Genomic DNA, 15,099 nt, shown 5'->3' with positions numbered 1-15,099 from the left:
GCTCTCACCCTCACCCGCCATGCTGTGCCGAAGCAGCGCTGTGCCCGGAGCCTCCATCTGCCATGGCAACTGCAGCATGAAGCAGCCAGCTGAGCTGGGAGGCGCTGCGTCCAGCCTCCGCCTCTTCCCCGCCAGAGGAGCTGCCCTCCAGCCGCTGCTTGCCTCCTCCAGCCCCGCTGGCAGTGCCGTCCTCCTTAAAAAAAACTCTGGGAAATGGGGGGGAACGCCGGAGGGAGCTTTGCACCACGGGGCCGTATATGCCGTGCTCACCCTTAGCAGCGGTGGACATTAGAGTATCAAATTTCAGTTGTGCCATGTGCAACGCCAAAATCCAGCACCCCTTGCCTCTTGCTTTTTGTTGGATGTCATAGTTGCAGAGTCCCAGAAGCTCTGCACCAAGTGCAACAGCACCAGTAGCACTCCCCTAGATCTTCCTTTGCCTTTGGAGGCACACTCCATTGTCTCTCGTGACAGATGGATAGCAGTAACAACACCACATTGAATTGTTAAAAGGCATCAGCTAAGAATCCTATATCCTCCCTTCCAAAAAAATCTTTTAAGACTGTGTAAACGGCGTTTCCGTGCGCTGCTCTGGTTTGCCAGAAGCGGCATAGTCATGCTGGCCACATGACCCAGAAGTTGTCTGCGGACAAACGCCGGCTCCCTCAGCCTCTAGAGCGAGATGAGCGCCGCAACTCTAGAGTCGTCAGCAACTGAACCTAATGGTCAGGCGTACCTTTACCTTTTTTCTCAGCTATGAAAACAGCTTCCTTTCCGGTATATAAATTACTGCTATGGAGCAACTTCATTACTACAGCCCTGGTACCCTGAAAAATGTACAACTGTAACATAGAACCTAAAGAGGCTTGGAGAAGGAGAGGAGCTGTTTATTTCATTTTCCGAACACTTATTGCAGCCACTTTGGCTAATCTCATACAATTCAATGGGATGGTGAAATGGACTAGAGAGGATCTTAAGCAATGAGTTGAAATCTTCTGCATTTGAGTCTGATATAGTGATAGCACCGTGTGTATGTGTGTGTGCGCGCAATGGATGAGGCTGGCCAGGGAGGATGTGGCTTTTGCATTTTTTAACAACTGCTGGCTGTGCACTTGTGAGCGGGTTGCACAGCCTATGAAGAACAAGAGGGAGGGAAGGGACTTCTGAAATAGGGCACTCCTGTGAGCCAGCAATCACACACCAGCTTCTTAGTGTGACACTGAGGCAGCACTTGACCTTGCAAGTATTTTTTTTCTTTTAAAAAATAAAATATTAAATATAACCTGGAGCGCACAAAGTGGTGCAGGCACTGCTGCGAGGGAGGCAGCAGCTTGTATTGCACAATACCAGTAATGTCATGGGCCTGCTAACACCCACACAGTCATGTTTCACGGAATAGTGCTGCAATCAAAGTACTAGCTGGGGGCTACAGGATCACATTTTCCTAGTAACAGTATATGGTATTTTGAGCATTAGGAAAATGTGATTTTCCTGCTACAGCAGCATTTGCTTGAGGGAGGCCAATTGGATCCTTGGCGCCCACGAAGGAACTGCTGTGCATTCATTGCTCAGAAAAGCAATTGTCTGCATTATACAGACTGCATAAGCTCCAAAGACTCATCAGGCCAAAAGCTCTAGGGAGAATCCATGCCTAGAGCCACAGTTAAACACATGCAGTTCCAGCCACAAATTTAAGGGAGCAAACTCACCCATTATTGCAGGCCTGTGCATAACTCAGGGAAGAACTACAGTAGATAAATTGCCGCCTTTCCCCCTTGAATAGGGGAAAAGGGAAAAAGAACAAATTTTCCACAGAGAACTAGATAGTGACCCACATGGAGAAAGGTTTCGGTCATTTCAAAGCACCATAGCATTTATTTTATAAGACAGATATTATTTAATTTCATATAAAGCATTGTTTGTGTCTGAGGCTTTAAGAATATTTTTTTACCAGCGAGTGTTGCTTACCTAAAAGGGCCTGCAAAAGAAAAGATCCTGAACATTACAAAATTGTTGTTACAGGTTCAAGGTCCTTGTATTAATTTACAAAAAACTTGCTTCCAGGAGACCTGGGGGACCCCCTGAACCCTTATACCTTTGCTTGATCACTGAGATCATCTGCAGGAGTGTCACAGGTTGTTTCCCAAGTCGGTAAGGTTCATTTGATAATGGCAAAAAACTGAGTCTTTAGTGTCATCCGCCCAGTATTGTGGAATACCCTGCCAACAGAGATTCAGCAGGCACCTTCTGTTTCAACTTTAAAATACAGTGGTACCCCAGAAGCCGAACGGAATCTGTTCCGGAAGTCTGTTTGACTTCCAACATGTTTGGAAACCAAAGCACGGCTTCCGATTGGCTGCAGGAAGCTCCTGCAACCAATCGGAAGCCACAGAAGCCGCGCCTGACGTTCGGGTTCCAAAGAATGTTCGCAAACCAGAACACTCACTTCCGGGTTTGCGGCGTTCGGGAGCCAAAACGTTCCACTTGCAAGACATTTGGGATCCAAGGTACGACTGTATGTGCTGAAAACTTTACTATTGCATCAGGCTTATGCAGGCAATTAATAATGCATCGTAATAATGCATCTTTCCATAATAACTGATTTCTATTTTTAATATTTTTATATGGTTTCTATTGCATGGTTTTATATGCCTGTTGTCTTTGTCCATGGTTCTTGGCAGGGATACTGGAGTGGCTTGCCAGTTCCTGCTCCAGGTGGATCACGTTTGGTCAAAACTCTCCACTATGACCTGTCCATCTTGGGTGGCCCTGCATGGCATAGCTCATAGCTTCTCTGAGTTATTCAAGCCCCTTCGCCACGACAAGGCATTGTTGCAAACCATTCTGATAATTTTTATGACTAGTGGTATATAAATATTTTTAGGAATAAATGACCCCTTTTATTTATCTGACACCACAGACAACTCACATGTGCTGTAGCTTGTTGGCTCTTGGAGAAGAGACAGTAAATATCATTGTCAAATCCTTCAGCCTCAAAAGCAGATCCTCCTTGCAAATACAAGTCATCTTTCTGAAGAGGTAACAATGAAGATCTGCAGCAGAAGCAGACACCTTTTGCTAACCCCATACAACAGCAGGAGCCACATTATTCAAACCATAGCTTTGTTTTTAAACACAATTCCTTCCAGTACCACCATAAACGTGGAATGCCTCAAGGCTATCAAGATCTACTCAGCATCTTCTGAAACTGATGGCAATCTCAGAGTTTACACAAATCCATTGAATTCTGGTACTATGGGTCCTATTTTCCAGGATAAATGGAGATGGAATCAGTGGAGTTCTGTTTTTTAAAAGAACCAAGCAAATAAAATAAGTAGGATTCATGGTAGACCTCCAAAGACATAACAAAAAGGCTACTTGTTTTGACCTCTAAAGCTCTGATCACTTTAGGCTCCTCAGACCTAAAAGTCTGCTGGCATTTTCACACCTAAGGTTTAAAATGCCTTTTTCCTTCACTTTGTAATGCAAATTATAAGTGTATTGGCCATAATTCTCATTCACATTACAATGCCCCTCTTCTAGGGTCTCTTCTGCATTTACAACAGCAACCAGACATAAAACAAAAAACAAAAAAAGAAGACTTGGAAGGCAATTTGAGCCTTGTTTCTGAAATTGCACTGCTTCTCTCCTAAGTGATGGTTTAAGTTGCTATTTCTTGGGAGGAGGAAGGTTGGCCATCCTAGTCAAATAAAATGTTGTGCTAGCTAGTGAACCCAGATCAACGCACCACTTTTGGATTGTGCCAGTCTAGACAGGAGCCTTATTGGCATGTATGGCAAAATCTGCTGTGTATTTCCTCTGTCTCCTGCCCCAACATTTTAAATCGACAGTTTTCCCACCATGCTTTTTCTCACCATTTCCTGAGATTTCCATCACGCGTTCTAACTTTCTAGAAATAATGGTGGTGGTTGGAATGGCATGCTTTAAGAAGAGAAGAAGAGCCCTGCTGTATCAGTCCAAAGGCCCACGTGGTAAAGCAGTGGCTAACCAGATGCCCATGGGAAACCCAATAATACTCTCCCTTTCATTCTTTTGATCCCTCCTCCTCCTCCTCCTCTTCTTCTTCTTCTTCTTCTTCTTCTTCTATCACTCGTAGCTAAGGTTGTCTTTCATGAATATGGCCTTAACAGTGTGTCTGTAGGTGACTCTGGAGGCCAGTTCTGGACCCACTTGTCCTGGACATAGGTTTCCAGGTAGGAGTTGATTGATCACAGTGAGGATTTGCCAAACTGGTACTCGAAGGCAAGCTGTCTCTAAGGGCTCCTCCACACTTCCATTAGCCCTGCCACTTTCCCCTGAGCAGCAGAGAGACTATCCATTCTTTACCACTGAATCAGAACAAACTACATTTGGGTTTTCCATAGACTGATGTTTGTTGCGATTCAGCAGTAAAAAGCGGGTTTTCCCAGGGAAAGCTGGGAGGCAAACGAGAAACCTCTCAGATCTGTGCTTTCTAGGCATGGGACAAACATGTGTGCATGAGCTGTAAGAGTGGAGACAGAACATAGTCATCATGAGTATTCCATGTTGGTTGCCATCACTACATGTTATGGGAGTGGATTCCAGAGTTTAACTAGGCGCTGTGTGAAGAAGCACTGTCTTTCGTCTGTCCTGAAATACTGCCTCATATATTACAGGTTAAAAGCGAGATACACGCTTCTCATTCTCTTAACATTTAACCACTTCTGCAGTGGCTGTGCTGTGATTGAGAAAGTCATGGGATGGGAGAGCCAGGTTCCTGGTTAGTGGCTGCTTTGCCCCATTAGACCACTCTGCCTTAGCAGGAAAGTGCTGCAGAGGACTTGTCAAGACTTATTATGAAATTCTCAGGGATGGATCAGTCGGATCAGACATATGCTGCAGGGCTCAGTACTATTTTTGCTGCTGACCATGTCGCAACACTGGCACACGGTTCGTAAGGATCCCCAGCAGAATGCTCATCAGACTCAAGGTGGTTTGTCATGGCCCAGGAAAGACAGATTAAGGCAATGAGCCTGCTTCTAACTTCACGATGGGCTGAGGTACATCACTTTAATTCAAACAAGCCCAATATTTATTTATAAAAGTATTTATATGCTGTCCTCACACAAAAGATCAGGGGGGTGCACAGCAACATAATAAAGCTTCAAAAGCAATACAGAACCATCATTAAAACGGCTTGCTACTCAATAAAAGTTTAAACAGCTACATAGTCCTGTTGTCATAAAAAACAGAGAAAAACCCAGATAACAGGGAAGTTAACATTTTCACCAAGTGAATGAAAAGCAAAGCAAATACTAATTGCACCTCAAGTTGTATAAAACTCTAGAATCAGTCTAAATAAAAGCACATTAATATTTTGCAGGTACCAGAAAGCCAGGCTTCTGAAGTTCTTAAATCCAGCTATAAAGGACACTACGGCAACTTAGTTACGTCTGAACAAGTGCACTATAAATCATTCTGGTGCGTGTGTGGATTCCAAGAAATAATAGCAGCAGCCCGTTCCTATGCATGTTTGCTCTAAGAAAACTCTTATTTCAAATACTCACATGCACAAGATTTCAGAACCACACTGAAATCCTATGCCCAGCCTACAAATGGAAAGGTGAGACTAGAGAGCTACCCACCTTCTACATCCCTGTGTTTCAGCTGAGATGGTCTCTGCTTCTGCCAGTGAGCAGCACAAGGCTACTCAAGAACCATCTTGTTGCATCAAGGTAAGAGGAACTCTAGTTCTCAATAAAAAAAAATCCCTCCTTGTCATTTGTCTATTTCTTCCCTGTTACATAGTATTAACGGATGTCCATTCAACTAATGTTTCTATGTACACCTCTTGGAGAGGTTCACCTGAAAAGTGGTATATAAAGAAAGGAAAAGAAAAGAAAAGAAAGAAAGAAAAGAAAAAAAGAAAGAAAGAGCCATCATGCATTGGAGGATCAGGTTGCCATAAACAGAAAATAATAAATATCCCAAGTATTGATATTGAAGCAGCTTGTGTGAACATCAAAAAACCTTCACACAATATCCTAAACACTAAGCTTTTTCATTCCTTGAATGTACTGACTTTAAGAGAATATTGTGATTTAGATATTGGAAGCTGCCTTGGGACACCATGGCCCTAAAAGGTGACCTAGAAATCTCCAAAAGTAAATGAATGAATGAATGAATGAATGAATAAATAAATAAATAAATGCAGGTTTATTTCCCAGACCCACTCTCTGGGATCTCTTTTGTACAGGGACCTTCAATTGCCTTATTTGCCCTCCTCAGGGCCAGGTCCTGAACCCAGAATCTCTAGCACTCTAAGTTAAAATCTCAGCATCTCTATAGACTGACCCACCAGTTTTAATCTACAAGACACATGCATCCTCCTGCATTTTCTACAGGTGAATTAGTTGGTAACAGTACGCACTAGTACCAGGCATGCTGCAGATTCCGTATTCTATTTATACGTTTGGAACAATTCCCCACCACCACCTAATGCTTTCCCTGGGTAAATAAACACCCACAGCGTGGAATAGATCCCACATTTCCAGAGTATGGAGGTTGCACACCAAGGGTCAGCATGCGAAGCGGAGTGCCAAAGATATGCAGCTGTTCCCTTCAGTCACTGTCTGCACTTACAGAACATGGGAATTCCGCTTGTAGTCCAAATCCCAACGTAAGCATATTATATTCAGAAGAACTCTGGAAGCAGTCCAGCTTGCAGCCCTAACAACAACCCGATTCAGATTCCTGAGCGGCATGACAACATTGGTGCAATAAGGGACAGATCCCTTCTGCCTTACTGTGAGAACTTAACCCTTGCCCCGTTCAGGCACTAAAGGTTCCAATCCTATGTTGAAAGATTCAGGGCCGATAAAAGAAAGTACTTCTTCACGCAATGAATGGTGAGATTATAGAATGTGCACTCACAGCAGGCAGTGATGGCCACCAATTTGGGTGGCTTTAAAAGAAGACTGGACAAATCCATGGTTGGATGCAGTAATGCTTATGAATACCAGTTGCTGGAAGCCACAGATGGGAGAGGGCTGGGCTAGATGGGCCATTGGCCTGATCCTGCACGTTCTGTCTTTTTCAGGTAAACACAGTCTGAAACATTTGCAGAAATAAAAGCAGTGCTTTTTTCTAAAAATAAATAAATAATAATGTTTAGGGGTCCTCTTATTTTGACTCAAGAAAACCACCATTTTATAGTTAAAATTGGGAAAAGTAAATACAGCAAATGGACAAAAGTACAGTGGTACCTCGGGTTAAGTACTTAATTCGTTCCGGAGGTCCGTTCTTAACCTGAAACTGTTCTTAACCTGAAGCACCACTTTAGCTAATGGGGCCTCCCGCTGCTACGGCACCACCGCCACACAATTTCTGTTCTCATCCTAAAGCAAAGTTCTGAATCTGAGCTACTATTTCTGGGTTAGCGGAGTCTGTAACCTGAAGCGTATGTAACCTGAAGCATATGTAACCCGAGGTACCACTGTACAAAGATTCACAAAATGTTTAGGGGTATGCGTACCCCTGAGTACCGTACCCCTGACAAAAAGCACTGAATAAAGGTATACTTTTTTTTCAAGAAAGAAAAATGCAAATGGAGAAACACCCACCACAAAACAGCCCAATCAGAACTAAGCATGTATGGCGGCCTCCAGGAGAATGCTGCGCATCAGATTGAAAATGAAAAACCAACAGAGAGCTGGCGGAAGGGTGAACTGGCCTGCTTCAGCCCCTTGCAGCTTTGCAGTCCTAGAGGAGGCCATGGCTGGCACTCTGAAAAGAAGCACTCTTGATCAGGTGTGAGAATAGACTGCAACATTCTGTTGCAGATCCTATTAGTTTAGTTTATTTTAGACACAGATAGGTAGCCGTGTTGGTCTGCCATAGTCAAAATAAAAAAATTCCTTCCAGTAGCACCTTAAAGACCAACTAAGTTAGTTCTTGGTATGAGCTTTCGTGTCCATGCACACTTCTTCAGATACCAAGAATTCTTCAGGTATCTGAAGAAGTGTGCATGCACACGAAAGCTCATACCAAGAACTAACTTAGTTAGTCTTTAAGGTGCTACTGGAAGGAATTTTTTAATTTATTTTAGACCTTATACTTCCCTTCTCTACCTGTCAGGACAGCATATTAAACAATGGATATATTTGAAATATCTAGACATCAACACAATGAACAAACCAATATTTGCAAAAGACAAAGCACCAGAAGGTAATAAATGCCCAACTTTTAAAATGGCATATTTTCATAATTAAAAACTATAAATGATTGCCTAGAATGGTTCAAATATCTTTGGAGACATTATATTTGCCTCAAGTTCACATTCCTTCCTCTGATTCTCTGTAGTGCATTCCAATATCTACAAACCTCCATAATTATGTTGAAAAACTAAAAAAGACGTCCATTCAGCTTAGATCTGCTGGGTTCCAGTAACCTCCAGGACTTATATATGCTAGTTTCAATGTTTTGCAATAACATTCATAATAGTTTATACATTTTCAAAAGTATACCCTAATTCACACGAGACCCCATTTCAACAAGATTCTTTATATGCATCAACCCACCACATATAATAGGTCCCATCAGGACAGTTTTATAGCACAGAGACGTGCTATCAAAGCATAATCTGCAGGGTCAGGTATTGATGGAGTGCTCCACCCCAGTCTATAATGTCCCAGATGTCTCTGCTCATACCACAACAGATGCTAGACTTTCGTATTATGTGACCTATGCTAAGATCTCAGCCTCCTTGATGGTCCCAATAACCAAAAGATATATGCAGAAAAAATAAGGCCTAGGCAATCCAAGAAAAGATACATTCTCCATCTGCATATATTATGCAGATTGGTGGAACTATAGAACTTGCATATTTCCTCTTATTTTGTATAGTTCTAAAAGTTTTGCTATCTTGCATAATTCTTTTGTTGTTTTTTCCTAGTCAAGGGGGGATGAAGAACACTGACGCCTCATTCAAAAGAGTCTCTGGCTTCTGAGTTTTCAGTAACCATTGTCCACATAACCTTCAGACATCTTTACAGCCATAAGGACTAGTAAAGTACTTGGTTTTTTTAAAAAAGTACACTACTACATTTTATGCTTCTTCTCTGCATAAAGACATAGCCCTGTCAATAAGGATTTCAACACACCCTGCGGCACTATTTTATCTATTTCCAGATGAGCCCCAGTGACCAAAATTTATTCACCAAACTCTGATAGAACCTAAATGTTCTATCTAATCAATTCCTTTCCCCTGGACATTTTGAAGTGAAGTTTAATTTTTGCATTAATTTTTCTACAGTGGGAATACATTCTTACAAAATTTAAAATGCCACATAAGACCTCCCGTGACAGTTATTTCTGCCACCACCACCTCACTGTGGCATTAATTACCAAGGGAGAGAAGATTTTGAGACACTCAGCAAATGTCATTTGGTGGCATCCTAGTTGTAATAATAATAATAATAATAATAATTTATTATTTATACCCCGCCCATCTGGCTGGGCTTCCCCAGCCACTCTGGGTGGCTTCCAAAAGAATATTAAAATACTATAATAGATCAAACATTAAAAGCTTCCCGAAACAGGGCTGCCTTCAGATGTCTTCTAAAAGCCTGGTAGTTGTTGTTCTCTTTGACATCTGGTGGGAGGGCGTTCCACAGGGCGGGCGCCACTACCAAGAAGGCCCTCTGCCTGGTTCCCTGTAACTTGGCTTCTCGCAGTGAGGGAACCGCCAGAAGGCCCTCGGTGCTGGACCTCAGTGTCCGGGCAGAACGATGGGGGTGGAGACGCTTCTTCAGATATACTGGACCAAGGCCGTTTAGGGCTTTAAAGTTCAGCACCAACACTTTGAATTGTGCTTGGAAACGTACTGGGAGCCAATGTAGGTCTTTCAAGACCGGTGTTATGTGGTCTCTGCGGCCGCTCCCAGTCACCAGTCTAGCTGCCGCGTTCTGGATTAGTTGTAGTTTCCGGGTCACCTTCAAAGGTAGCCCCACGTAGAGCGCAGTGCAGTAATCCAAGCGGGAGATAACCAGAGCATGCACCACTCTGGCGAGGCAGTCCGCAGGCAGATAGGGTCTCAGCCTGCATACCAGATGGAGCTGGTAAACAGCTGCCCTGGATACAGATTTGACCTGTGCCTCCATGGACAGCTGTGAGTACAAAATGACTCCCAGGCTGCGCACCTGGTCCTTCAGGGGCACAGTTACCCCATTCAGGACCAGGGAGTCCTCCACATCTGCCCGCCTCCTGTCCCCCAAAAACAGTACTTTTGTCAAGATTCAACCTCAATCTGTTAGCCGCCATCCAACCTCCAACTGTTGTAGCGCTGCCCAGGCTGCAGTGGGATAAATCCATGACAGGCAACAAGGTTATGACTTGCACCTGAAGCTCATCAGGCATTGCTTAGCCACCCTGATTGACCATCGGATGTGGGAGGAGGTAAGTGTTTGAACTGGTTGCTTGCTCATGAGTCAGCCAACCAGCAAGCAGCTGGTTGATAGGTTGCAGCTGAGTAAGAGAGCAGGGAGGTTGATAAGGTTTCTCCAGTGCAACGAGGGAATTGGGAAAGTAGTACAGACTGCTCTTGAAAAAAGGATGGTCAGCTGTTTAAATTCTGAGCAGTGTGGGACCCTGGGACTGCAACATGATGATTTGTGGACACCTATAAATCCATAAAACTAAATTTAAAAAACGAACATTTTAAAAACAAGGATTCCACTCCTAAACACACAGGTCACACAAAAGATGTGAATGGCATATCTGAATTTCAAGTACATAATATATGCAGGATCCATCCAGCTCTCTAAGAGTCCAGGTTCGCAGGTAGGTAGGTAGGTAAGTAAGTAAGTAAGTAAAGGCCCAATTCCCTGATCTTTCTTGGATGCACAGAAAGCCCTGAGATCCTTCATCTATACTACAGTGATAGGCATGTAACAGCTGGAGCCAGTGCAATGGGACTTCACCCCCTTCCTTCCTTCCCTCCCTCCCTCAGAGCAGGAGAACCCCCAGTACTTCACAGGGGAGAAGAGAGGAAATATAGTCTTGTCTGTACAAGCATTTCTGCTTCCCCTTAGTGAGTACAACCCAGGATCTTCTCCTTAGAGCCAGAAGTGAAAATGTACAGTAGAAGCCATAAATATGGGCTAGAGTCCTGCTCATAATTAAGCTGCAAAATCTCAATAATGACTCAGTGAGATTTAGACTGCCATGATATAAAAACTATGATCCAATAGGATGATGCAGAATGTCCATCAGGTGTCCAATTAAAATTTACCAACTTCTGCCACTTTAGCTCTTGTATAAAGACAGAAACCTCACTCTTGTATAAAGACAGAAATCTCACTCACAGAACTACCTAGGTTTGAGGCCTTGTAAATAATAATTTACAGGCAGTTAACCCTTTACCATTCAACTATGTATAAAACCCTTTACAACCAATGATTTCTTTCTTTCTTTCCACTGTATAGAAGATACATTACTTGAAACAGCAATGTGATCCTTTGCTCCTTTCCTTCGGGCAAGCCATAAGATTTTTACTGATACTCATCCAAACTCACAATAACTTTCATCATTTCTGTTGCCATCTTCAGATTTATTTTTTCTGTAAAAATGCTCTGGAGTGAAACCAAACAGTTCTTCAAAGAAAGCCGGACTGTCATCTGAAATTACCATTCCCTGTCATCCCTGTTGTATGTTACATAAATTGCCTTCCATGTCAAAGTCAGTGCCTGCTGTTGCTGAATCCGGCAGCTCTACACACTTGCAAGTAGTTGGTTGAGCTACAGAATCAGCCGTTCCCTCTGGAGCAGTGTTTCCCAACCTTTTTTGGGCAAAGGCACACTTGTTTCATGAAAAAAATCTCGAGGCACACCACCATTAGAAAATGTTTAAAAAATTAACTCTGTGCCTATATTGACTATATATAAAGTAACTCTCTTTAATAGGAATCAAATAAACACAAAGAAAGTATTTTATAATTACTTTATCGAAAAAATTCTGAGTTGTAAGAATGGGCTTGTATCATGCCAGATGGGGAAAGGTCACTTTTTACTTATGTAAAAAAAAAAAAAAGTAACAGCATAGAAGGTAATGGTTAGGCTAGCATCCCTCTTCCAAATATGCTAGGTTTTTATTTGCAGGGACTGTTCTACATGGGAAAGCATTCAGCACTGTCATTCTCCCATCTGCCATCTGAATTGGTACTATTCTGGGTCAACTTACTCTGCTGCATGTGTAGATGAGGCCTTATTAACATTTAAGCTGAGAAAAGTATGATGTTTCAGTAGACAGTCTGCAAAATGGCACCAAGTGTGGGGAAGGGGGCAGAACAGGTTTCAGATACAGGATATTAAGCATACACGTACCTCAGATTGAACTGGTTGCTTGCTTTGCAAGTTTTCATTTCCCAAATGACTGCCTTGGCAAGCGCAATACCTGCCAGGCTCAACGCCGGTCTCGTGCTGCCGCTTCCCGCGCTCTCAAGGCCCCGGGAGGAGGAAGGCGTGAAGGGAATCCCGAAGGCGCGAAAACCTCGCGCATGCGCAGGCCTTCCGCCTGCGACAGCCCAGTAGGCAGGCCTAGCCTAGCCGTGTGGCAAGAGCAGTCAAGAGCTAGCGTGCGGCAAGAGCAGTCAAGAGCTAGCGTGCGGCAGAGCGGCGATGGGATGTGGGAGGGAGCTCGCTCCTCGCCGCCGCCGCCGCCCCGCCTCTCGCCGCCCGACTCGCCCGCCTCCCTCCCACGGCACACCAGGTAACGTCTCGCGGCACACTAGTGTGCCGTGGAACACCGGTTGGGAAACACTGCTCTGGAGGAACTGATCACACACAAAAAATCGTTGTTTGTTTGCTTCCCTTGGCTTTACTGCACTTCCAAACCGCCTATCAGGAAGGGTTTAATCACTCTGTTTGTAATAGTGCAATCTGACAATGCCTCCTTTGGCATAATTCAAAAGTCAGCAATGGTAAAACCTTCACCTACTTATAGCTTTGGGTTGATCTCATTCAAAACAGACAGTAGTCTTTCATCATGGGATGACATCCCTGATTCTTCTGATTGTGCTTTTTAAACTGTTGCAAGCTCTGTCAGTTTGCATTTCTTAGTGCAGAAAGTATTGATCTGATGTGTAGAGATCATTCCTATTCTAATTAATTCAAGAGGGTTCTGGAAGCTTCTCTGCGTGAAAGAAACAAGCAAGGTTCATGACATTTGGGTTATTCCTTCAGAGAAGCTGAATACAGCTGGCTTAAACTGGTTCTGTTATCTTTTTCTGTCAAGGTCATGCTGACTATAATCGTAAGACTCACTCTCTTTCTTCTCTCTTTCCTTCTAGTGTGGTGTACTGTATATAGTGTTACGGTTTAATCTTATTATAAGTTATTGTAAGTTTAAGTTAAGTCTGCTGCAACTGGATGTCTTATGGACAGTGCCAATCCTGAATGTATGGATTTGTGACCATTATGCTCATTTGCCTTCAGTAGCGGTAAAGCTCTGCTGGATGAAATATTAATTTACTCTGCTAACTATATGTTGGAATCTGCTCTGGATCAATTAGAATACATGACAAGCTCATTCTACAATATTTGTTCACTTGATTTTCTTTCATTTGTGAACCTTGTTTTTGGCATCCATCTGCCTCTGGAGACTATAGATGAGTGCACCTTTGTGGGTGAAGTCAAACTGTTGTAAGGCTGCAGCGCCTTCTGTGACTGTGGAGACTGATGCAGGAGAGACATGTTTTCTTGCAGCTAGGGAAGATTAAGGTGTCCAGTTGTGCCGCTGCAGATGTGGGTCTTCTCTCTGTGCTCCTCCCAGCAGTCATTCCTTCAGTGATCCATAATCACTGTTATGGATACATGACCTGACTCTGTCCTCTTCAGGCACTGCAGTTGTCTGCAAGGGATTCCCATACGGCAGAGTTGATGTTGCCAGCCTTCATGTCACATATGCAGAAATCTTCGTAACGCAGAGTTGGTCTACCAATGGGCCTGGTGCCTGAAGCCAGCGCCCCATACAGAATGTCCTTGGGGATCCTGCCATCTTCCATTGCGTGGACATGACCAAACCAGCTTAGACGTTGCTAAGATAGGAGTGCAAACATGCTAGGAATGTGGGATTGGGAGAGCACATCTTTGCTTGAAACTCTGTCCTGACATGTGGTACCCAAAATCACACACACACACCCCAGTAGCTATGACCCTGTGTGTAATTATAGCTGGAAAAGATTCCTTGCAAACACAGGATTACTCTTGGTGTATTATACCATCTGCAATCATCTATCAAAATAAATATACAGGTGCCATTGTGCAAAATTCTTTTAAGTGTGGATGGGGCTGTATATACATTAAAAAACAAACAAACCAAGGGCATATCATGTCTCTGCAGTAGATAACTAGAGAAGCTGGGGGTGGGAGATAGTTATAATAGCTAACCATCTAATGATGAAGACTCACCTGCCTGATCAAATTTTCCTCTCAAAATATGATTGCACTTCAAGCTAGCCTATGCCCATTTAAGTAATCACTCAAGGGCCAAGAGTCAATGAAGGACCTGCGTATTGCACCCTGAATGGAAGGGGGAAAATAGAATTTGCTTATTCTGACATCATGGTTAAGCATTTCTGGAGCTTACATCCATTGCTTAAATGGAAGCAAAGACTGTGCATAAAGTATTGCAACAGGATGTAACATCAATATATTGAAACCAAGGAGATGCACTGTAACTTTTACTAGCTGCAACTCTCAAAAGCTCAGTAAAAATACTGTTGCTGCTTTTGTTTCTTTTAAAAGGAAGTATGGGAGTTTAGTGGTGGGAAGATGAATATTGACTGTTCATTCAAACATGAGAATGTCCAAGACCGGGGAAGTTGCATGTGAGAAGTTCAAGACACATCCCAAGAGGTGAATTCACTCCATATGATTTAACATCACCCATAAAACAGCATTAAGCTCATCAGTATGAGCATGTGGGGGTTTTGCTAGATCAGTTAGCTGGCTATTTTCCTGCTATGAGCTAGCACGGGACTCCACTTTCGGAAGAGAATCTCTCCAGAGAGGACATCTGCTATGGAAGAATTGCATCCAGATGCAGAGGAACATGCAAATG

This window comes from Podarcis vaucheri (genome assembly GCF_965113315.1).
Source record: "Podarcis vaucheri genome assembly, chromosome: 1".
Lineage (NCBI taxonomy): Eukaryota > Metazoa > Chordata > Lepidosauria > Squamata > Lacertidae > Podarcis > Podarcis vaucheri.
Note: the sequence above shows the minus strand (reverse complement) of the source record.